Raw genomic sequence first — 27,450 nt, forward strand, 5'->3', positions numbered from 1 at the left:
TTAAAAATATTCAATATTGTCCCCCACTTGCCACCTCCCCACATACAAATTCATTCAGAATTTCTGGGCATGGGACCCAGGAAACATTTTTTTTAAGTCTTCAGGGCGATTCAAATGTATCTGTAGATTGCGAATAATTATTCTATGAGATAGTTGGTCACCAAAGATTGAGAAACCGTAATAAAGCTTTCTTGAATTTCTTAAGAAACAGGTAAAAGCAGGAGGTCAATTAAGGAAAATAATTAGTTATGTTAGCTTGGATAATCTCAGAGATATCTGTGTCCTATACAGCAGAGTTCTGTAAGGGGCCCATGGATACCTCTGAGAAGCTGGTGATGACTTCTTGCTGCCAAAGCATGCAAACACGTGAAACTAGCATAGATGATGATATATGTCACAGAATCAGAATCTGTGAATCCCTGAAAGAAGGAATGTTCTCAGAGATGAAAGAAAATAAATTTAAAAAAAAAAGCCCCCAATTTTATGTACTGAGCCATGAAGGCAGAGATTATATTGATGAATAATGATCTTTAAGATAGAAAAACTTTCCCCAAGTACATTTACTTGTCTCATTTTAAGAAAATAAGATGGCTGGACACGGTAGCTCATGCCTGTAATCCCAGCACTTTGGGAGGCCGAGGCAGGTGGATCATGAGGTCACGAGATTGAGACCATCCTGGCTAACATGGTGAAAACCCATCTCTACTAAAAACACAAAAATTAGCTGGGCATGGTGGCACATGCCTGTAGTCCCAGCTACTTGGGAGGCTGAGGCAGGAGAATCTCTTGAACCCGGGAGGCAGAGGTTTCAGTGAGCAAAAATCGCTGCACTCCATCCTGGGTGACAGAGCGAGACTCTGTCTCAAAAAAAAAAAAAATACACAAGCTTCCTGAGAAGACCCTAATTCTTTCCTGAATCTCACACTCTTCCCTCCTGATTGGCATATCGTGCACCTAAACAAAGAAGACTCATGCATTGCCTATTCTAGTCTAGCTTCCTGATTATTAAAAATAAAAATAAAAAAGATTTACAAATTTTATCTATTCTCTTTCCTTTAAATTATATTAGACTGATGCTATTAAAGCAGACCTCCAAATTTTAAAGTCCATTAGATTTCAACCTCAAATTACTAAGGGGTACAGTCGCTATCCACTTCAAGGTCTATTTTATAGTCTAAACTTTATTGCATTCTTTCTCTCTACAATCACCACTCAATGCTCTCTGATTTTCTTTGAACCATTCTTAGATGATCTCATTCAAATCATGCTCTTTAAATGCTCTCAATTCACCTTTATCTATTACAACCCTAGAAGTGTAACTTAGGCGTTAAAATCAAGTCTGCAGCTATTCTAGCCATACTCACTCAGCCCAATAATTCCTAGATTATGCTATGCTTTTTTAAAGCACACAATTAGCAACTCATTGGGTCGTTTGAATCAAAGGATCTCTTAGAAGTTATCACATGTAAATCCATTGACCTGCATAAGTAATCCAAACTATATCAATATTTTTTTAAGTTAAGAATGTTTTGAGATTCCTGTTCATGCTGTTTTTTTGTCTCTTTTCAGTCAATTCACTATCCTTAAAATATTGTTATTAATGGACAAGTAGCAGACTAGATTCATATCAGTGGTGCACTAAACATCACCGGGCATGCTTCCAGCTCAGGAAGGAATGAAGAGCTGATAAAAGGACTAGAAAGGTAACCGATAAAAAGACTATAGTAGAAAAGTTGATATGTATATACAAACGTATCTCCACAGAAATGTATTGTGGAAGATCAATAAAAAAAAAAGTTTTCCACCAAACAGTAGGACACCTAAGGAACGCTGAAGAAGTGGTACACATAGCATGGCCCTTCTGATTCCCACTTTTGTGTGCTAGTAGGTGGTGTGTTGGATTGGAGATTAAAATATCTATGGCACTGAATAACAGGAAAAACGTCATTTAAATCAAAGTTAAACTCTTGATTCTCTGGTAATTACATTTAGTTTTATTACAGTCATTAATATTGACTAGTCCCTGTAGCTGAGTTCTCCTTACAGGACACTTATGCATGCTTACGTGGGACTTACTTGAAAGTAGGCCACTTACAATGTAACTTATGTGTATTTATATACTTAAAAATATTGTAGTTTACTCTACTCTCACTAAAGGCTACCCATTTCAACTTCTTACATGGATACCTTACTTGGTTTATAGTTTACAGTTTATTCCATATAGTTTCATACATAGATGATGATTGGAAAAAACAGTTGGAAAATCACATAAAGCTTAGTTCATCCCTAAGAAGCAGAAACATCGTTATATAATATGTAAAATTTTGCACACAGTAAATACCCATTTAATATTTGAATAAAGGGAGTAGAATTCAGAATCACTCTTGCCAGTATATATCCAAGCTACTACAAAAGAACATTTGTGACTTCCATAAAATTTACCAAGAATTTCTAGAGAATATATTTTTACCCAAAATATTGTATCTTTCATTATCAAAATATTCATTGGTGCTTTGTAATTATCTAAACAATTATGCCAGAATATGAGACATCACATTGTAGCTCTACAATTTTTCACTTCTTCTATAATTCTTATTTATAGAACTTATCAAATTTGAGTTTCATCACAAATCTAAGTTCAAATATTCAGAATTTTTACTGGAGAATAAGACGCCTTAGCTCAAATACTAACAATACTAGGAAGTAAAATATTTAGTATTTCACAAATACTAAGATCAAATTGTCACCCTTCTACAGTCCACTGTACTGCACTATAGCTGTGAGTCATCACTTTCAGGAGACTCTGTTCAGTGGGAGTTGAGAGCTCAGCCAACAGACCATAATTACATTATTCAATGATCTGCAGCCTGGGCCTTGAGCAACTTCTCACCACATTAGTAGCGGCGGTGAAAGCTGGAAAAAAATGTGTACACATTAAAACAGAGAAAAATAAATCAGAAGTAAAAACCATTGTTTGTAAAGGGGCTTCAGATTAGAAAAATTACAGTTTCAGCATCTGAGATCTCACTCAAGTTCAAATGTTGGTCCTATCAAGAATCCATCCAAAAAAGTATGTGCTTAAACCATTTTGGGCTGAGTATATTTGCTGGAGAGTTAAACTGATGTAACCTAGCCCATCAGCAGGAACATTTTAACTAATGGCAGCTAGTGTTTGCTAATTTCCAGCTTGAAACATCAAAATATAAATATGAAAAAGGATAATTTAACAAGTAATCATCAATATTTGATTAATACAAAGAAATCTATCCCCAACCACTCACCAACTAGATTTCTGAATACAGTCAGAAAAGTACCATTATCTCCAAGTCATTGGTTTAAAAAAACAAGTAAATGTGTGTGTGTGTGTGTGTGTGTGTGTGTGATTTTAGTCCGTTCAGGCTCCTAGAACAAAATACCTTGGACTGGGTAATTTATACACAACAGGAATTTATTAATTTGTTTATCTGCATTCTCAAGGTTGGGAAGTCCAAGATCAAGGTGTCAGCAGATTCAGTGTCTAGTGAGGGCCCACACTCTGCTTCTAAGATGATGCTTCTTGCTCACATGGTGAAAGTGGCAAATAAGCTCTCTTGGGTCTCTTCTTAAGAGCACAAATCCAATTAATGAGGGCTCCACCCCCATGACCTTGTCAAGTCCCAAAGCCTTCACCTCTTAATACCAACTCATTGGGGATTAGATTTCAGCATATGAATTCTGGAGAAACACAAACGTTCAGAACACAGCACCGCCCAAAGACCTTACCTCCTAATACCGTCACCTTGGGGGTTAGAATATCAATACATGAATTTGGGGCAGCACAAACTTTTAGACCATTGTATAGATTTTTTCCCAGTAATATATGGTAATATATACAAATGTATAATATATTTATAATTTAGATATTCACAATATTAATTAAAAGAAATATGTACCTACTTAAATCAGCCGGTAGTCTAGTGGAACAAATCATGTATATCAAGTTGGATTTCAAACATAGGCAAAAGAACAACCTTTGTTTGTATCACAAAATAAACTATGCCTGGTTGGAACACTGCCATACCATGAAGTGCATCTACTGATAACTTGTGGCTCAAAGTGTTTCTATCATCATATTCCTTCCTTTCGTAGTACTACACACACTTTGATGTTGAGATAACCTGTACACTTCACATGCAAGACACAATAGGAGCAGAAATTGCTTCCTTGATTTAGCCAGTAGTTATTTGTGAATGTTGAACAGCGCAAAATTGTGATTATCTACAGATCCTCATTAATAACACCTCATACTATTTCTGCAAAGGCAAATGCACTTTGACACTCAATATTTTTTCTTCACAATTATCTGAATTTTCTCTGAACAGAAGTAGAAAATAGGTCATTGTACCCATGATTTAAATAGCAAGACAGTTTATTTTAGATTGTGGTGAAAGCCAATAGCTTAGATGTCCTAATAAATAAAATTGCTCCTCCTTTCACAATGTAAAATGCCAGAATGCTGTTACTTCTTTTCAGGCTGTTGTATAAAATATAGTTCTATGGGTAAATATCCTTAAGTGTTCCAGACCCTATCAGTGAAATTTAGTTGCTCTAACCAAAAAATAAAAACTATAAAACCTAGGAAGCAAGAATAGATAACACTTGAAAAATCATAACCACAGAGACCGTTTGGAAGGAAACAAGTAGCAGAAAACAAAAACCCTCCTATTTTTAATATTCTAAGTTAGGTTACACTTGAGATATTTTGGGCATTCATCAAGTAGCTGCTTATTAAAACTATTTGAAGGACTCTAGACAAGACCACAAATAAGGCAAAATCTCCAGAAGCAGTTTTGTTCACCTATTTCTGCTCCTTCACAAGTCTGGGGACTTAATTCCATCCCTATCTGCCTGGTGTCCCCACAATGGATCTTGTCACTCTGTTATTCTGAACATGCCATTTTGTTAAATCCTTACTTGTCGCTCTTCTTCTTGAAAGTGTACCTGCCCTAGATTTTGTTTCCTCAGAACATGCCAGGGAGTGATATTCCACCTTGAGTGACTTTCTTTTATGCACCCTATTTAAAAATCTATGTTACAGTGGGATTAAAATAAGCATCTCCCTTATTCCAAGAAAGATAATGTATTTAGACTATCATGTTATTTCTTTATTCACATATTCTTTCTTCTTCTCTTTCCTTCTTTCTTTCTTTTGATATTCTAATTTTAAGGCCTTAGGAGCTGTTGTTAACCCAAATAACACTGTTTCTTGAAGGAACAGCCTCTTACGTATCTTTGAACAGTACCTAATAAAAGCACTTGGTAGTTACTCAATAACTGTTAGTTGAACTTATCTAAATTACCTCAAATTTAGTCCATAGTTGTGTATAATTGAAGGAGAACGCTTGGCCCTGATTATGACTAGTTAACGTAAAAAGTAAAAAGTTTAAGTTTACCAGATGGCTTTGGAGAGTCATTAACCATCAACATATCAATGAATAAGTCCTTGCACTACTCCTTGAAGAGCAAATGGCTTAGTTACCCTCCATGAGAAAATACCTGGTTACCTGGTGTCATATCAAAGCTTGTAATGCTCCCGCATCTGTTCACATGGCTTTCATTCGAAGGACTTATATTTGAAATGGTTATTTTTTTGTCCGTTTGCTTTCTATATACAGAATGCATGTCAGTGGGTTTTTATTTCAATCCCGCTGGGAGATTCCTTCTTACCTACCAGCTCATCCACCTATTGCTCTAAGTTAACTTTGTGCATACCGCACAACTTAGATTTCAAGTTAGACACTGACACCACACACCCACAATCACACACAATCACACACATACACACACGCACACACACAGTGTTAGAGTTCTCTAGAAAAACAGAACAGGATGTGTGCGTGTGTGTGTGTGTGTGTGTACATACATATAGATGTATACATACATAAAGTCTCTCTGCTTCTATCTCTGCATGCATGTGTGTGTGTGTGATAAATATGCATATATTTTAGGTGGTGAGTATAATTAATTTGTTTTCACTCGTAAGATTGATGGTATTAGTCCCTTTACAAGTTAAGATTTAGATGTGTTAAGTATCTTATCCATTTTAGAGCTTTACTAATTCAACAGATATTTATTAAGCTCTTACTATGTGCCAGGCAGTGAACAAGACACATATATTTGTGTGTGTGTATATATATATATATATATATACACACACACATACACACAGAGACAGAAATGGAGAGATTTTAAGGAACTGGCTATGTGATTGTGGAGGCAAGTCCAAAATCTTCAGGATAAACCAGCAGGCTACAGACCCAGAGAGGAGTTGCTGTTGCTGGCCAAAGGCAGTCTGCTGGTAGAATTCCATCTTGCTTGGGAGGTCATTCTTTTACTTACTAAGGCCTTCAGCTGATTGGATGAAGCCCATCCACATTATGGAGAATAAACTGATTTATGCAAATTCTGCTCATTTAAATGTTAATCTCTTCTTTAAAATATCTTCACGCAAACATCAAGAATAATGTTTGATGTTTGATGGTCTAGCCATATTGACACATTAACATTAACCATCATACACTCCCAGCATTTGGGTTCTCCTATACTGCTTTAAAAGATGAAGAAACTTAAATTTGTTCATATAACAACATAATCAACCTTACTATAAGGCTGGTACAGCTCTCTTTGTTAGGCCAGGTGCACTGGCTCACACCTGTAATCCCAGCAATTTGGGATGCAAAGGCAGGCGGATCACCTGAGGTCAGTAGTTAGAGACCAGCCTGGCCAATGTGGTGAAACCCTGTCTCTACTAAAAATATAAAAATTAGCCAGGCGTGGTGGCACACACCTGTAATCCCAGACACTAGGGAGGCTGAGGCAGGATAATCACTTGAACCCGAGAGGTGGAGGTTACAGTGAGCTGAGATCGCACCACTGCACACCAGCCTGGGTGACAAATCAAGACTCCATCTCAAAAACCAAACAATTAAACAATTCTCTTTTATAACATTGGTAAGGAGATTAGTAAATGGACAATATGTATCTTTGGCTCCATATCTCGATTTTGATGGAAATATCTTCAAACACAAACACATAAGGCTTGTAGAATTAAGTTGCTAGCATAAAGACTGTCATGCTTTATGATACATACTAGAAGAATTTTCACTTCTCATAACATTTGTTTCTTAACTAGCTCCCATAAAACTTCTTTATTATAGAGTTCATAAAGCATTTTTTACCTCCTAAATTCAATTCTTAAAGTAGCCATTAAGTGTCTACAATGTACCCATTTGTAATGTTACTAATAGCAATTATGATACCAACTCTAACCAGCAAAAAGAGAGTGTAAGGCAATGAAAATGTTGTCCTAAATAACCTGTATACTATTATTGTCTTGGTGATGATAGAATTCTCTTCTGTATATACATAACAAGAAAATATGAAGCTTTGTCCTTGTATTTAAATCGTAAAACATGTTTTCTCTGACAATAAAAAAAGTCCAGGTAAAGAAAGATAAGTAAGGTGATTCTCGCTTCCCTCAGCCATTTTCCTAGAATGTACCTCTAGTTATATCAAGTAAATACTAGAAAATCTTTAATAGAGCCTTGTGGTCGGTGAACTATGCCAAATCCAGTCTGTGGCTTCTTTTTATACAACCTGGGAGCTAAAAATGGTTTTTGCATTTTTAAATAGCTGTAAGAAAAAAGCAAAGAGGAATATGCGGAGCCTAAAATATTTACTGTCTGGCCTTTTACAGAACAAGTTAACAAGTTTGCCAACCCCTGGTCTAGAAGATGACATACAAAATCCATAGCATGACATGGAAGGGCTTTCACACTCTGAAGACAAATTGATGGACAAACTACACTTCAAATGTTCCCTGTCCTGGCATGTCCTTATTTTCCTGTGCAGTCATCTAAATTCAGCTGTCTATCAAGAAACAACTCAAGCTCATCATCTCTAGGAAGCTTTATCTGGCTATTCAGTTCCATTGTAATCTCTTTTGGAATTCCAATAGGCATGAATATTTGCTTCACTCATCAATGATCCTGTTTCTTTTTATGTACATATTTTTATCTAACCTTGTCTTCCCAAGAAGAGTGTAATATCCTTACGTGGTTTCTTTTTAACAGTGTCATGCATATATTTAGCATCAGTTTTGCAACTTTTAAGGACTTTCTGGGTCCTGCAAGTCTACTTTTTCTTATTAAGCAGTAATTGATCAACATAATTCATGGGAAATCACTATTGTCAGACATTGCTAAACCTACAAATACATTTTGTGCTCCATTGAATCCTCACAAAATTTTAGGTGATAAGTATAATGAACTTGTTTTTACCTATAAAATTGATAGTTTTAGTCCCTTCACAGGTTAAGATTTAGATGAGTTAAGCATCTTATCCATTTTACACCTTTATTAATTCGATAGATATTTATTAAGCTGTTGATTTGTGCCAGGCAGTGAAAAAGACAGACATAGTCCTTGTCCTAACATAGTGACAGATTTTGGATTCAAACTCGACTGAGCTACTAACATCTACACCATACTATCAGGTGCATTTTTCTGGCATCAAGAGACAACACCTTAATCAAAATAGCTGCACTAGTTTTGTAAGATTAAATGAAAATAAAGAGTATGTACCTTGTGAAAGAACACAATAGCTAGAGCAGAGAGTGAAAGATCTTTTGAGAAAGAGAAGAAAAGGACTCCCCCAGTTTTTACAATAAAAAAAATGTGCATAGAGATTATGGAATTGTAGTAGGGAAACTATGAAGATTTCGTTGGTTAATTTTGAAATCATTCAGTCACTCAACAAGGAAGTATTTCATGAGTTCTAGATTCTGTAAGAAAGATAAATTTAATAGATGTCCTTTAAGACATTGGATTTGGCAATGATTTCTTGAATCTGACAGCAAAAGCATAGACAACAAATTAAAACTTGATAAATTAGACTATATCAATATTTAAAACTTCTGGGCATCAAAGGAAACAACAGAGCAACAAGGCAACCTGTGGAAGGGGGGGAAATATTTGCAAATCATACATCTGAAATGGAGTCAATATCTACAACATATAAAGAACTCCTGCAACTCAACAACAACAAAAAACAGATGACACAATTTAAAAAATGGGCAAGAGACTTGAGCAGACATTTCTGCAAAGAAGATCTATGAATGACCAACAAGCACACGTAAATAAGCTCAGCATCACTAATCATTAGTGACATGCAAAACAAAACCACAATGAGCAAGGAGATACCCCCTCACATCCATTAGAGTGGCTATTACAATAAATGAAAATAACCACTGTTGACAAAGATATGGAGGAACTGAAACCTTTAAGCATTGTTGGTAGGGTTGTAAGATGGTGCAGCTGCTATGGAAAACAGTGTGACATTTCTTCAAAAATGTGAAAGTAGAATTATCATATATCCCAACAATACCACTTCCGGCTATTTATCCAAAAGAACTGAGAGCAAGATTTCAAAGAGAGATTTTGCACAACCATGTTCATAACAGCATTACTGACAATAGCCAAAAGGTGGACGCAACCCAAGTGCCCAGCAACAGTTGAATGAACAAACAAAATGTGTTATGTGTTATTAATCCTTAAAAAGGAAAAACATTCTGACACATGCAACAACGTGGATGAATCCTGAGGACCTTATGGTCAGTGCAATAAGCCAGTCACAGAAAGAAAGATGAGGACTGTATCATCAAATTTAAATGAAGTACCTAGAGTAGTTAAATTCATAGAAACAGAAAGTATAATATGATTACCTGTAGGGGCTAGTGCAAGAACAAAGCCACTTACAAAGAGCTAAGAAGGAGTGGAGAGTTGCTTGATGGATACAGAGTTTAATGGGTACTTTCACAAGATGAAGAGCTCTAGATATTCGTTGCACAACAATGTGAATGTACTTTACTGAGCTGCAGACTTAGAAATTTTTAGAATGGTATTATAAAAGAGTATAATTGCAATGCTTGTAACATGTAGAGATGATAAGTGCTTGAGGTGATGATAGATAACCCATTTACCCTGAAGTGATTATTACACAGTGTATGAGTGTATGCCTGTATCAAAATATTACATAGACCCCAGAAATATATATACCTATTCTGTACCCATAGAAATTAAAAATTGTGAACATAAAAAATAAGATGGTAAATGTTATGTATATTTTGCCACAATTTAAAATTTTTGAATTAAATTAATAGAGGTCTTCTATTCCTGCCCTTAAAGAATTTTCACCAAATTAACAATATTTAAGGTGATTTGTGAGACTACAGAATCACAGTTTCTACCTAAACTCAAGATTTCTAAAATAGAGCAAAGACCCAAGCACTTGAAAGATGTTAGAAAATGTTGAAAGATTAATTAATTAATTAAATTACTAAGATAATTTGCCATTATTTAATAATGTAAAAAAAATTACAGATTTACAAAATCTCTTTTTTCATACTTTTTCCTGGCAAAAAGTGACTTTGCACTTGCACTAATACATAAACACCAAACATCTCAGAATTTATTACCTCACCTCAACTTTTTATCTCTTGCTTTTTCCAATAGAAAAACTAGGTAGAAAGCCAAATTTGTGTTGTTGTTTCAGAGATTAACTTGGTGCATGATGGAAACTAAACAGCGGGTCTGTCATTACACTCTTGTGTGACTTGAGCTGCTGCTGAGTTTCATGAGATGTTTTAAATAATTTCATATCATACATTAATCCAAATTCTCATGCCCCAACATAATCAAATTATCAAATAGTTGAATGTCTGTAGAAAACAAGCTTAGTAAGGGCTTATTAAGATTTAGTAAGGACTTTATTTCAAAGAAGCTTTTAGAAAAGTTGAAGAAATCATTATTTACATGAAAAGTTAAATATCAACAAAGAACTAAAACTATGCAGAAAATTATGAAAAAGAGAGTTTAAGGAAGTAAATATGGTTAATTACAGATAAGAGATAACCAATGAAGGCTATGGTTTTCAAGGAAGCCTCTGAAATATGTATTTTTTAATATGTAGGGAAAGATGCACCATAACAGGGATTCTCAACTGAGAACAGTTTTGCACTCCTGGGGATGCTTAGCAAGACCTGGAAATAGTTTTGGTTGTCACAACTGGTATCTAGTGGGTGGATTCCAGGGACATGGCTGAACATCCTACAAGCACAGGACAGCTCCCAACAGCAAGGAATTATCTGTCCCACTCTGTCAATCATGCTAAGATTGGGAAACACAGGGATGAAGCCAAACTGCTTGATGAAAAGGATTTTACTAAAGTGCTGGAGAATGGAGGAGATAAGACATGACAGAGAGAGGCAGAGAATAGTAGATACAAAAGGCTGGAGGGCAGAAGCAACAAGAAGTGCTAACTGGATCAATCCAACTTGAGTTAAAGACTTTACACAGGTGTGGGCCTGTCTTTAAAAACAGACTGGAAAGAGCGTGAGCTGAGGAGCTTTGCTATGTTTGAGATATGTCTGTGATATTGTTTCTAATATTCAGTGGGGGAGAGGATAACATTAATCCCAGTATGGCAGAAGGTATACAGACCCCTGTGATATGGTTCCTAATCTACAGGAAAAAGAGAATAATATTACGCCCAATATCGCAGGGGGTGTAAACACCTCTGTATATTGTTCCTAATATGCAGCGGGGTAGAGGCTGATATTACTCCCAATATCGCAGAAGGTGCACACACACCTGTGATATAGTTCCTAATATCCAGCGGGAAAGAGGCTGCTATTACTTTCAATATCGCAGTGGCTGTAAACCCCCACCCCGTGGTATTGCTCCTGATATCCAGGGGGGAAGAGGATGATATTACTGACAATATCGCAGGGGGTGTACACCTCTTCTGTGATACGGCTCCTGATATTCAGAGGGTGAGTGGATGATATTACTCCCAATAACATAGGAAATGTACACTCACCCTGTGATTTTGTCCCTAATAACCACATGGGGAGAGGTGACATTACTCTCAATATTGCAAGGGGTGTACACCCCACCTGTGATATTGTTTCTTATATCCAAGAAGAGAAAAGATGGTATTGCCACCAATGTTGAAAGGGTGTACACCCCCATGTGATATTGTTTTAATATCCAGGTTGAAAGAAGATAACATTACTCAAAATATAACAAGGGCGGGTACACCATACCTGTGATATGATTCATACAATCTAGAAGAAGAGAGAATGATATTACTTCCAATAATACTTGGGGTGTACAACACCCTTTGATATTGTTCCTGACATCTAAAGGAAGAGATGATGATATTGCTCCCAATACCGCAAAGGTATACACCCTCCGGTAATATTGTTCCAAATAACTAGCAGGTGAGGGCATGATATTACTTCAGATATCTCAGTGGCTTTACACCCCTTCTGTGATATGGCTCCTAATTATCAGGGGGTGGAGTACGAAGATACTCCCAATATGGTAATGGGTGTACACCCACGCTGTGAGATTTCTACAGATATTCAGGGAAACACAGCATGATATAACTCCAAATCTCGCAAACAGTATGTGTCATCTTGGGATATTGTTCCTAATATCCGGAGGTGGAGAGGATAATATTAGTTGTGTAGACACACCCTATGAAATTGTTTTGTATCCAAGAGGGGAGAGAAGGCTATTAATCTCCATGTAACAAGAAGTTGAGGGAAGCCCCAACCCACGATATGGGGAGTATGAGCACTCCCCTCTCCCTTCCTCGCTATTGCTATCCACAGGCAGCGGAGTGAGGCGCCCCCTGCCATGTGAGGAGTCATAGCAGCCCCCTCTCCCCCCCGGCTATTACGATCCACATGGCGGGGTTGGGGGGTCAAGCACCTCCCACCTTATGGGGAGTAGTAGCCCTCCCCCTTTCCCCTTGGCTACTACGATTCACATGGGGAGGATTCAGGCACCCCCCGCCATATGGGAAGGCATAGCTACCCCGCTCTCCCCCCCTGGCTACTAGGATCCACATTTCATGGGGGGTCAGGCACCCCCCGCGATATGGGTAGAATAGTGCCCCCCCTTCCCAGTCCCGCTCTCCCCTCCTGGCTATTACAATCCACATAGTGGGGGGGGTCAAGCATCCCCCACCATATGGGGAGTAATAGAACCCCCCCCTTATAACGATCCACATGTGGGGGTTCAGGCGTCCTCTGCCATATGGGGAGGAATAACCACCTTCTCTTTCCCCCTGGCTATTACGATCCACGTGGTGGGGGTGTCAGGCACCCCTGCCATATGGGGCGTAATAGGCCCCCCTCGCTTGCTATTATGATCCACATGGCAGAGGGGTCAGGCATCCCCCGTCTTACGGGGAGTAATAGAACCCCCCTCTCCCTACCCCCAGCCATTAACGATCCACATGGCAGGGGTGTCATGTCATGTCATGTCCCCCTCCCTCCCCAGCCATATGGGGAATAATAGCACCCCCTCTCCTCCCCTGGCCGTTTTTTGGCTCCTCTGATAGTGATATCCATAATTAATAAAATGGGAAATAATAATATTTACCTCTTATTTTTGTTATCAAGGTCAAGTGAAATAACTTTAAGTGCCTCTCACCAAGGCAGGACAAGAGCTGGCGATCAATAGGAGACAGAGAAATGTTCGTTCCTTTAATTCTCCCCACCCTGGAGATTACTGAGGCTCATTTTGCAGGTTCTCAATTACTATTGCAGTCAACCACAGGCTTATTAGGTAAGCCTTTACTGTCTGCTTCCATTATTTCATTCATTTATTCATCAAATGTTTCTTCAACGATCCTTCTTTTCAACCACTCTTCACCACCCCCTCCCACTTTAAGAGAGCTGTCATTCTCTTAGAGAAAAACAGATTTATTTACCAAAACAGTAGGAGGAAATCTTACAAAGCGTATGAATGAATAATGTACAGATGACTCCGAACTTGCAAGATTCCTGAATGAGGATCATCACAGATCCCAGTTCTAGAATCTGCTTTGATGATACTTGCTATTCACTGTGAACTCTTTTGTCGTATCAGCAGTTCTCTCTTAACATGATCTAATTCTCTTTGCTCAAGTCGAAAACATCTTTTATTTGCTGTATTGCTATGATTTTTCATAAGTCTTTGCCACCAAGAGAATGCCTTCTTTGTTAAATTTATTGTTTGTTTCTGTGGTGTATGGATTGTCTCTGCTTGATCAAGCAAGAATAAGACATTTTTAGCAATAGCCATGGTTGAGACTGGTATCCACGTTGTGTCCCTAGGCAGTGGTAAACATAAGTACTTGTCACCACTTCTAGTACAGGCTGTAGGGTTGGATATGGAAAGATAGGATAGGAGAGGGAAATCAAGATGCCATGAGTCCTAGTTGCTTATAACAGCTCTGTGGGAACACAGAGTAAAAAATATATATATTCCATGTTAGCCAAAACAAGAAGGAAAGGATGTCCTTTGGACTAATTGAGCTGTGACTTTAAAGATAAGTAGAAAAATCAGGGGAGAATATCCCAGGTAAAAGCAACAGCTGGAAGATAAAAAGGGCTACAAGTGGAAATACATCACTGGTGGGTGTGGAACACAACAGATAGCTCTCCTCAGTGGGATCATGGGATACGAGGACAGGAGCGACAGGAGAGGCACACAGCCATGTGCAACACACTGAGGAGTCTGGATTTTTCAAAAGGTTATGTGGAGTTATTAAGTGATTTTATAAAAGGAGGTAATAAAATCTTCATACATGTGCTTTTAAAAAGCTCCTCTGGTTGCATTGTGCAAGAGGGATTAGAAAGGGCAAGGGCAGATAATAATACAGCAAATATCAATACAGAAAATTTTCGACTTACAAACACGATCTTGTGACTATTGCCTCAGAACAAATTAGATTTTAAGTATGGTGAACCTGTACATACCTTCATTTGTATACAGCACTACCTGGTGACAAAATCTGTTGCTTAGTGTATTAGAGAGTGTTCTCCAGAGAAACAGAACCAAAGGGATAAAGGTTACACACCCTCACAGAGACACACACGCTTCACTTTTTTATTATTTATTTATTTAGTTTAAGCAGTTGGCTCATGAGATTAAGAAGGCTGACAAGTCCAAAACCTTCAGGTTGGGTTGCAGGCTAGCAAACCAGAGAAGAGCTGGTGCTGCAGTACAAGTCCAAAGCCCACCTACTGCAGAATTCCCTCTTGCTAAGGGGAGGTCAGTCTTTTTGTTCTATCTGGGCCTTCAACTGATTGAATGATACTTCCCTTCCCCACTTTGTGGAGAGCAGTCTGCTTTGCTTGAGGTCCACTGTGATGGTTAATATTTTTAAGTGTCAACTTGATTGGATTAAAGTATCTAAAGAATTATTTCTGGGTGTGTCTGTGAGGGTGTTGCTAAAAAAGATCGACATTTGAGTCAGTGGGTTGGAAGACGTAGACTCACCCTTAATCTGGGTGGGCACCATCCCTGCTGGCTACCAACGCAGCTGAAAAAAGGCGGAAGAAGGTGGAATGAGCACGCTTGCTGAGTATTCTGGCCTTCTTCTTTCTTCTGTGCTGGATGCTTCCTGCCCTCCAGCATCAGACTCCAAGTTCTTCAACTTTGGACTCTTGGAGTTTGGCGGTTTGCCAAGGCCTCTCAGGCCTTCAGCCGCAGACTAAAGGCTGCACCATCAGTTTACTTACTTTTGAGGTTTTGAAACTAAGACTGATCCACTACTGGCTTCCTTGCTCCTCAGCTTGCAGATGGCCTATCGTAGGACTTTACCTTGTGATCATGTGAGTCGGTTCTCCTTAATAAACTCCCTTTCAATATACACACATCCTATTAGTTCTGTCCCTCTAGAGAACCCTAATACATCTACTAATTTAAATGTTAATCTCCTCAAAAATTGCCCTAAAGAAGCTTCCAGAATAATATTTGACCACATATCTAGGGACCAAGTCCCAGCCAAGTTGACACATAAAATTAACCATTACAAGACCACTTCTTGTAAACTTTCACTCATATGCATCTCCTTAAACCATACTTAATCTCCAGATAAAGACAGTGTGACTTTGCCTTGGGGACTAAGTTTTCAACACATAAGCTTTCAGGGAACACATTTCAACAAAAGCACCGGCCTTCCAGGGTGACTACTGTGAAAGAAGGGAGAGCACATTTCCATCTAACATGACACACTATCTTGCACAAAACTGGAAACACGTTAACTCTTTCTAACTTCCTGAGCTGCAGTGTTAAATGCATAAGTTCTGCTTAGTGGGCCCATATGAATAAATTCAACCTGTTCTTTCTTTATGTTCCTTCCAACATAATCCCACACATTTAATATCCATTCCCATACATATGTTTAGGATTTCTATCTGTATAAATTAGAAAAATAAAGATCTTTTGAAATGCAACACACTTCTTCACGGGTCAAACATTGTAACTCACTTTAGGAACCAGATGGGACTTGAGTCTATTATAGGTCTAGAAGCAAAGATGGATTATGGGGGTGGCCCTAAGAAGAATCAGCATTCTCTTGCAAGGCAGCTGCTTCAGGGGAAGTCATTACCGTTTCCACAGGCAATGAGGCATTGATCTCTTCAAATATGGATGGAGAGGCTGCTTCTACTGGCAAAGATGACCCATTAGAATTTAGAGGCCCAGTATTTGCAGTTTCATCAGGGTCTTCCCAAATGTCCTCATTCCAACTTTTAGGATCTCATTCTTTCCCAGTCAATGCCTTAACTTTAACAACAGACACCCTGCAAGGTTGATGCTATGCTTTGAATGTGTTTCACAAAAGTTTCTGTGTTGAAGCCTTAGTTTCCAATGCAACAATACTGGGGCCTAATAAGAAGTGACTCAATCATGAGGGTGAAACACTTATGAATGTACTGATGTCATTACTACAGGAGTGAGTTAGTCATCACCAGAGAATGTTGTTGTAAAGAAAGTCTAGCCACTGGTGCTTATCTGTGTCTCAAGCACTTGCTTCTGCCTCTTGCCCTGTGCCATGAGATGACCCTCACCAGATGCCAGTGCCATGCTCTCAGACTACTCAGCCTCTAGAACTATAAGCTGAATAAATTTACATTGTTTATGATTTAACTAGTCTGTGCCAATCTGTTATAGCATCAGGAAAATGGACTAAGACAGATGGGAATGTAATTGATTTTGTACTTTAGCCACTGGAAAGATGAGATTTTAGGTTTAGTTTTCAGCAATCCCAGCCCTGTAGCTACAGAAGATAGGCTCTCCTTCAGGGTACATGCTTTTAGGTCATTTATACAGCACTTAAGTTAGGAATTCAAATCCCTGAAATTATTATTTTGTTTCTCCACTTACTCCAGCAACATTAGAAATAAGCAGTCATCTCATTGTGGTTTTGATTTGCATTTCTCTGATGGCGAGTGATGATGAGCATTTTTTCATGTGTCTGTTGGCTGTATGAATGTCTTCTTTTGAGAAATGTCTGTTCATATCCTTTGCCCACTTTTTGATGGGGTTGTTTGTTTCTTTCTTGTATATTTGTTTGAGTTCTTTGTAGATTCTGGATACCATCTCACACCAGTTAGAATGGCCATCCTTAAAAAATCAGGAAACAACAAGTGTTGGAGAGGATGTGGAGAAATAGGAACACTTTTACACTGTTGGTGGGATTGTAAACTAGTTCAACCATTATGGAAAACAGTATGGCGATTCCTCAAGGATCTAGAACTAGATGTACCATATGACCCAGCCATCCCACTACTGGGTATATACCCAAAGGATTATAAATTATTCTACTACAAAGACACATGCACACGTATGTTTATTGCGGCACTATTCACAATAGCAAAGACTTGGAATCAACCCAAATGTCCATCTGTGACAGACTGGATTAAGAAAATGTGGCACATATACACCATGGAATACTATGCAGCCATAAAAAAGGATGAGTTTGCGTCCTTTGTAGGGACATGGATGCAGCTGGAAACCATCATTCTTAGCAAACTATCACAAGAAGAGAAAACCAAACACCGCATGTTCTCACTCATAGGTGGGAACTGAACAATGAGATCACTTGGACTCGGGAAGGGGAACATCACACACTGGGCTTATCATGGGGAGGGGGGAGGGGGGAGGGATTGCATTGGGGAGTTATACCTGATATAAACGATGAATTGATGGGTGCTGACGAGTTGATGGGTGCAGCACACCAACATTGCACAAGTATACATATGTAACAAACCTGCACGTTATGCACATGTACCCTAGAACTTAAAGTATAATAAAAAAAAAAAAAAAAGAAATAAGCAGTCAATCTCCTTACTCATTAGTGTGACAAAAATGTTTAAAGGTATCATATACATTGTTAATCATACCTTTGCCTGTTACAAATGTTTGATTAGGAGTATTCCTTGGTGATATTTTTCATATCTATGTTGCTACATCACATTATAGACTATCAGGGCTCTCTTTATGACTGCAATAGAGTCATTAATGTCTTTAATAAGATTAGAGATCCAAATGCAGAAACCTAGAACCAATTCAGAAAACATGTCTCTAAGATACTGGTTCCTCTACAACCACTCCTGGTACCAGAATCTGTCTTAGCTGGGATTTTGTAGAAAAACAGAACCAATAGGACATATGTATGTATATGGGAAGAAACTTATTTTAAGAAATTGCTCATGTGATTAACGATGCTGGCATATCCAAAACCTAGAGAGTGGGCTGGCAGGGTAGAAACCCAGAGAAGACAGAATGCTTCAGTTCAAGTCTGAAGGTCATCAGGCTGCAGACACAGAAAAGATCCAATCTTATAGGTCAAGTCTGAAAGCTGGCAAGCTAGCAAACCCAGCCAGGAAGGAGCTGATGTTGCAGTTTAAGTCTGAAGGAAATAGTAGGAATGGAGAGGAAGTGACTGCAACTAGACGTGGGCTTATTTGGCCAGATATTTTTGAAAGCTAAACTCAGATGACTGTGTCTTAGAGATCATGAATACTAACTTAAAATAGTAAAGATTGAAGAGCCAGATACTCACAGACACACATCTTAACACTTTTTTTTTTTGACAACGAGGATTGTCTGGCAGGTTTTCATTAATTAACCAAATGAAATATATCTAATTACTAGCAGAAGGGAAATTTTTATAATTCTTTGTACTTAATAATGTGATTACAGGTAAATCTACTTTTCTCTTTAAAATAGATGCTTATTTAAACCTTGAGTCATTTGCTGTTCTTCCAGGGCCTAATTCTACAACTACAGGTTATGATTCTTTGCTGATTAAGTTACTTATCAAACCTTTTTTCATTGTTGGATGTAACTAACTTTTTTGAGGTTGATCTTAACATACATAGTACTATAGATAGTCAACCATTCAAGGTTTTTGAATAAGAAAGAGATTTAATCAAAATAATGCATTAGAGGCCAACAAATCTTTCTGGTTTTTTATTTTTGAGATTGTTGTCAGCGAGGTAATTATAGTGTGCTAGCAAGGAAGATTAGAAACTAAATAAGGCAGTGACAACAGAAAAAGTGAAAACAGGACAGATGGAAAAGGCATTACAAAGAACAAGTAAGGGACTGGTGACTTGGCAGAAGTGAATAGTTACTATCCCAAATCAGAAAAGTGACAAAGGTGGTAGATCAAATATCTTGGGAGTAATGGCAAGTTCCATTTTATGACTACCAGATTAGTACTGCCAAAATGTTATCCAAGTGTAGGCCAGGCACAGTGTCTCATGCCTGTAATCCCAGCACTTTGAGAGGCAGAGGCAGGTGGATCACTTGAGGCCAGGAGTTCGAGACCAGCTTGGTCAACACGGTGAAACCCCATCTCCACTAAAAGTACAGTTAGCAGGGCTTGTGCCTGTAATCCCAGCTACTCAGGAGGCTGAGGCATGAGAATCGCTTGAACCCAGGAGGCGGAGCTTGCAGTGAGCTGAGATCATGTCACTGTACTCCAGCCTGGGCAACAGAGTGAGACTCTGCCTCAAAAAGCAAAAAAAAATTATCCAAGTGTAAATGTTCACACTATGAAATGTAAAATGGAAGCAGGCTAGGACCATGGATAAGAATTTGAGATGAGTTTTGGTTTTTGTGTGTGTTTTTTTTTTTTTTTTTTTTTTGCAGATATAAGTTTTTGTTGAAGAAAGCCACGGAGGGAAAAAAAATAAAACTCTGAAAGAAGAGCTACTAGAGAAATAAATAAGATTGTACATGAAAATAAGCTTCCATATCTTTAGGAAATAAGACCAGCAAATTAGAGAGAGAAGGAGCAGTAAAAAGTATATGAAGCCAAACACAGTACTGTGAACAGAGAAGAAAATCTCCCTTGACCTTATATATGGCTCCCTTAACACACCTAAATCCCTAGCCATCACCCTATTTCTCCTTCTATTCACAGCAATATTTTCAGAAAATACAATTTTGCTATCTGTCTCTAGCACTTGACATTCATTTGAACTTCAACCCATTAAATAAGGACAATATTCCAACCACTCCCTTAAAACTACTGTCTAAAATCTCAGAGAGCCTCAGTCAAAATCTAAGTGAATTTTTTTTTCGTTTTTTAAAAATTGTGTTTCTTTATTTTTTTGGGCTACAAACCATACATTTATTTGAAAATATTTCTTCTCTTGGTTTATTGAAAACAGTAATTTCTGGATTGTTAAACTTTGGGAGGATAGGGGACTTCTCAGTCTCTATTCCTTTTTTGTCCCTTTAAATATATCCTTTAAGGCTCTTTTCTCCACCTCCTCTTCTCATATTTTAAATTACACCCAGGCAATTTCTTCTATGCATGTTGGTTCTCTTTCTTTACCCTAGCTCTTTCTCATGATCTCTGAACAACAATGCTTTACTTTCTACTAGAAATGTGCAATTGGTGATTCCACAAGCATTGTTAAGTCAGCCTGCAAGTCAACATTTTCCCAACTCTACTTGTCTCCTTCTCACTTGCCCTTCCTCATTTGTTTGCAAACTTATATAAAGGCATTTCTTCCCAGTGGTCTAGAAACCTGGGAATCATTCTAGGTCCCTCTATATCCCAATTACCATAACAAAGCACACACTTGCACATGAATTTACGACCACCTGAATATAGTTTTTATATACCTCTTTCTTCTCCATTTCAACTGCTGCTACTCTACTTCAGGCATAATCACCTCCTACCTAGAACACTGCAGTGGGCTCCTCACTGATCTGTCTGCTTCTTGTCTTACTTTACATCTCTGCATCAATTTGCTTCTCCACGCTCTCTCCCCAAACATGTCCACTTCAAATACATCTACCATACTGATGTTTCCAAAAGGCTCCACGTAATATCACTCACATTTTTGGAAAATTATCCCCATAACCTACAGAAGCCAATCTGTACAATTAGCAACGTAAACAAAGCCATCCAAGACCTAACTTGCCTCTCCAGTAGTATCTGTTGCCTTCATTATGTCACATCCTACTGTCTTTTGTGACTAGTGAACTGCTGTCACCATTCCCTTCGCAGTTCAAGCGTTATTTTCCTCCAGTATCTACCATATGCCAGGAACTGTGCTTAATGCCAGAAACACAAAAATGAATAAGGTAGTATATTGCATGTAGGAAGTAATTGATAAATGAAAGTATGAGACATAAACTGAAATAAATAAGTGCAGAACATAATTACAAAGTATAATGGAAAACATAGGAGACATACATATGGCTGGTCTTTCCTGCGCAGAATCAGGGAATCAGGGAAGGTTGTCTAAGTGGTCTGACCTCGGAGTAAATATTCACCAGGTAATCAGATGTAAGAATAATTTCACTCCAGAAGAGCAGCCAGAGCAGAGACCACAAAGGAGCACGTCATGCAGAAGGAAGTTGTGAGTGTTTCCACTTGGCTGATACACTGAAGGTCACAGAGAGGACTAAGGAAGAATGAAGTTGAATACAAGGGGGTGGAGAGGGGCAGCAAATAAGATCTAAAAAAAAAATGGTCAGGAGAAAAAATTTGTATGCAAGGTCCCCATTACTAAGGCAATGAGAAAACTGAATGGAAATGGTTTTAGAGGAAGGATTGGCATAGGAAGTGCAAGCTAGGAGACCAGGAATAGCAGTTGCAGATTATTGCTGGAGCCCTTCAAGTAGACAAGCATGCATTAAGCAATAGCGGCAATGGCTAAGAGAACAAAATATGTAAGTGCAATGATCTGAAGGTTTGTGTCTCCTCCAAATTTCCTATATGGAAACATTAACCCCCAGTGTAACAGTACTAGGAGGTGGGGCCAGTGCAAAATGATTAGATCATGAGAGTAGATCCCTTATGAATGGAATTAATGTTCTTATAAGAGGGACCCCAGAGAGCTGCCTTGCCTCTTCAGCCATGTGAGAGACACAGCAAGAAGGTACCCTCTCTAAGTCAGAAAGCAGGCCCTCACCAGACACTGAACCTTCCAGAGCCTTGATCTTGGACTTCCTAAACTCCAGAACTGTGAAAAATAAATTTCTGTTGTTTATAAGCTCCCCAGTTGATGGTACTTTGTTATAGCAGCCCAAATAAACGAAGACAGTGAGCTATTAAAGAAACAAACCTAGTGTCAGATTGTATGTGGTTTGCGATCAAGAATCAGGAAAAGTCTACATTGATTCTTGTTTCCTGGATAAGGTGATTTGCTGGATGTTACTATGTCAATGCAATCCTTTTTTCAGAAATGAAGGGTTTCATAATTTACCAGAGTAATTATTTTCTTTTTTAGTTAACCACTGTTAATAAAAATGGGCTAATTTGAACATGTCGTTTTCTTGACTTCCACACCCAAACCTAATCATTTTCAATGGTTTTATGTAATATTTATCACTGATCTTGTTTTACATATTTTGCTTCTTGCTGTTAGAACACCAGAGGCATATTATTTCTTGTATTCATTCTTGAGTCTCCAAGGATTAGATTACTGTATTCTACTTTTTTGTTTTCAAATGAACTAGATCCAGCTTCCACTTCTAATAAAAACTACGAATTTTTAGGGCATATATTGATTAAATGTCCTTAAATAGTAGCTCACATTTGCTACTCCACCCATAAATGAGAAAATCTGTAATTTTGACGGTCACATAAAAGGCCTTACACAATTCTTTTCTAAAGTGTTAGTTTCATCGCAACCCAATCTGTACTTTTTCCTTTCCTCTGTTAACAATTCCAAAAACATAGTTGATAAATTAACAGCCAAAATAATTAAAATGTGGGATTCCTGGCTGCCAATAGGGTGACACCAAACCTCCGGAGCAAAGCAGAGGTGTCAATGATTCATTAACAAAATGAAACATTGTAAGACTGGTAGCTAAGCATGCAGTAAGAGCCAGTTACTACGACTAGCGCTGCAAGGTTGCCTTTGGCTGGAGAGAACTACCAGAGAGCTGCTTCACCCCCTGCACTCCCTCAGCGGCTCTTCTGCATGAAAGTGGATGCTTCCCTATTGGCATGTATGGGCTGTTTAAGCAGAGGTGGAAGGGATCAGTGAATTGTCAAGTTCCTCTATTTGTCAGCACAGAGTTAGTCTAAAGGGAAATGAGGTTGAATCTCTTGTGCAGCAAGTTATGCAATTGTCCATATGAATGACAGATATCTTATCCTTGAATGGTGGGTTTGTTTAAAGAACTTTCACAGGCAAGTGGCAGAGGTTGTATATTTTATAAATGATGCATGCCTATCCCAAGTACATGTTAGAGATGACAAGGAAACTGATGCTTAGAAATATTTAATGTTATGCCCAGAATCAGGTTCCCCAATTCTAGTGCTTATTCAGTAACCTAAATGAGCATTTCTATACAAACACACTCTTTTGCTAGCTTGTTTATTAACACATCTACAGTTTAATCAACTTTGACATAAAAGGGAGCTGCCTTTCCATCACTTCTATTCCCATGAAAAAACAATATTTAAAAACTGTTAACATTTCATTTCATGTGTTAAAAGCTATCCCAATCCAGTTGCTGTCAGCCAGCACTCCAGAAGGTAAAACGAAATATCCCCAGATTGTTGTATTTCATGTCATGCCTACTGCCTCACAGCACAAAGCAGACAAAGAAAGTTGATGATTATTTAGTATGAACAGAGAGACAAATCATGCAAATAGACTAAATAAGACACCTTCAATTACGAGGTGTTTCAAACATTCAGATTTCCTTCAAATTTTGTCTATATTTTTATAAATTTTCCCCCTTTACTGTGTGAGCTCTAGGTTTAACTTACAGTTTTTTTGAAACCATCTTCAATTATTGTTGTTTATACAACCGTGGGCTGCATAACAATGCTTCAGTCAATGATAGATCACATATACACTGGTGGTCCCATAGGTTATAATGGAGCCGACAAATTCCTATCACACACATACTTACCATTGTGTTAGTACTTTCTTACACTGTTCAGTACAGTAACATGCACCTGAAACGTAGTTAACTTGTATTTTGAGATCTTGTAAGGCACAGGTTAAGTTTAAAGTGGTTACCAAGTGTAATACTGTGATATAATAAGAAATGTATATTTGCTTTCTGTCCCCAGTTTCTGGATCACACAACTCCTTAAAACCCTTGGAATCTCCAGAGTGATAGAAGTGTCTTTTGAATGTTAATGAGTAGACTGGTGGCTGGGGCCTCAGATAACATCAGGATGGGGGCAGGCCACCAAAAAGATCATGATTAGAGAGTTGGGACAATCAACCCCACCCATCAATGTCTGGGGAGGAGAAAGAAGCTAAGGTTGGGACAATTACCAATGGACAAAGACATAATCAATCATGCCTCGGTAACAAAGCCTCCATAAAAACCCAAACGGGCAGGCAGAGTTCAGAGAGCTTCCAGATTGCTGAATATGTGGTGATGCCTGGTAGATGATGTGCCTAGAGAGGACATGGAAACTCCTAACCCCTTCTCACTTTGTTCTATGCATCTCTTTCGTATGGCTGTTTATCTATATTCTTTTTAATATCCTTTACAATAAATGGGTACACATTCATGAAGTGTTTTCCTGAATTATGTGAGTCATTCTAGCAAATTAATCTAACCTAAGAATGGGGTCATAGGAATCCCCACTTTGTAGCCATTTGGTCAGAAGCACAGGTCACACAACCTTGGGCTTGCTATTGGCATCTGAAATGGGGGGCGGTCTTGTGGGACTGACCTTTAACTTGTGGGATCTGACTCTAATTCCTGCTAGATAGTGTCAAAATTGAGTTAAATTGTGGAACTCCCGGATGGTGTCCACCAGAGAATTGTTTGGTGTGCAGGGAATCACCCCCACACATTTGGTCACAGGAGTGCTCTCTATTGATTGTCAGAGTAAGGAGAGAGAGAGAAAAAAAAAAAACGGTTTGGTGTTTTTCTCTGACCAGAAAGCACAAATATGCACATAATTTGATTGTGTCCTAATGATATTTTAATCTCCTGAAAGATGACATGCCCAAATATGAGTCATGTTCTGTTAATAGAAGATAAGAATATCCCTGAAAGTTATGTGTCTGCCACAAATTGTCTTCGTGAATGAACATTAAAACTGAATGAAACTCTTGGGAAAAACATCCAAATGAAAAGTGAGAAATCTAGTCAACCATCTGGTACTTTCATATGTGATGCCAAACATCCAGATACTTGCTAAAATCTGGATGAGCACTAGCTGTCATTTCATTATAGCTTGAGTTGGTTTTTTTTTTTTTCAAATTTCAGCTGGTTCTAGTAAAATTTTGACTTCCAGAGGTGATTATTTATCCCTAGTATATCATCAATAAAATTAGGCTTTTAGTTTGAGTATTGATATTTTGAATAAACCTATGATTAGCAAATACCAATTCTCTTGTCAAAAATACTACTTCAGCAAAAATTGTCATGTGTGATCTGAAGATGAGGTTTAACTTTTGTGAAAATATAGATGCATATTTAGACTGTTTTCTAATCTTTTTTTACTAAACAGAAAAAAAAGTTTAATATGTCATGTTTACTAGTAACAATAGTGACAGTAGCCCTGATGGAACACAGTTCTGTCATTAAGACAACTGTTCCATTGTCACCCATCCATAGAAAATAATTTGAATGAATCATCTAACAAATGTAGACACAATGATGTTGAGTTTATAAAGTTCTTTAAAAATAACAAGACACCTTAGTGACACCCATATGTTTTTTAATAGATCATCTAATCGATACGTGCTACTTATTATTATATTTTACTCTATTACCAGGAGTGCTTAGCACTCACCAGTAAGAAAAATTAGTGATAAAATGCTTTCTCAAAGACAACGTTATACAATGCTTTCATTTTACTTCTTGTGTTATTTAAACAAGCTATTCTTTCTAATTAATTAAATATTATTATATTTTTCTGAAATGTATTTCAGAATGTATAGTTTTAAAATTTATTTAATAAAAAATAAAGACTTATATAGGCTTTCAAAATTAGTATTACCCAATGTCTTAAAGTAAAATGCATGACTCTGAAAATAATTGTTTGAATTTTTATGAAATAATATGTAATATTTTAGCCCCATCAAAAATCAGTACAATACTTTTTAATATTATTCAATGTTGAAAATCAGTATAATAATTTTCAGTACATATATAATAATATACGTGTATTACCAGTGCTCTTAGATCTGTATTGGTTAATACAGTATCCACTAGCAACATGTAAATACCAAGCATATGAAATATGGCTAGTACAACTAAGTAATTGATTTTTTAACTGTATTTAATTTGAATGACAACTGAAGCATTTTAAATTATTTTCTTGGTAATCACAATATTGTGGTAGAACTTTTTTGCACTTTAAAGTTGCAGCATATTAGATATTATTGTATTGTGTGTAGGTGGGGCACATGCTTCTTTACTAGTGTTCTCCATGAACACATCAACAATCTAATTGGGGTCAACAGATTTTGACAGAGTTTGGATATATGTTCCCTGTGAATCTCATGTTGAATTGTAACCCCAGCTGTTGGAGGTGAGCCCGGGTAGTAGGTGATTGGATCATAGGGCCAGATTTCTCACGAATGGCTTAGTGCCATCTCTTTGGAGATGAGTGAGATCCAGTCATTTAAAAAAGTGTGGCACCTTCCCACACTTCTTGCTCCTGTTATCATCATGTGACATGTCAGCTCTCCTTCCCTTCCACCATGATGGTAAGCTTCCTGAAGCTTCACCAGAAGCCAAGCAGATGTCGGTGCCATGCTTCCTGTACAGCCTGCAGAACCAGGAGCCAATTAAACCTCTTTCGTTTATAAATTACCAAGTCTCAGGTATTTATTTATAGCAATGCAAGAATGCAAGAATGGCCTCATACAGATTGGTTCAGTTGGAATACTTTTTTTCTTTTCTTTTTTTGTTTTTGGAGATATAGTCTTGCTCTGTCTCTCAGGCTGGAGTGCAATGGTGTGATCACGGCTCACTGCAACCTCTCTCCCCACCCCACCCTGCTCCCCCTAGGTTCAAACGATTCTCCCGCTTCAGCCTCCCGAGTAGCTGGGATTATAGGCACACACCACCATGCCTGGCTATTTTTTGTATTTTTAGTAGAGACAGT

This window comes from Colobus angolensis, unplaced genomic scaffold, assembly GCF_000951035.1.
Source record: "Colobus angolensis palliatus isolate OR3802 unplaced genomic scaffold, Cang.pa_1.0 Scaffold13, whole genome shotgun sequence".
In the NCBI taxonomy this organism is placed as follows: Eukaryota; Metazoa; Chordata; class Mammalia; order Primates; family Cercopithecidae; genus Colobus; species Colobus angolensis.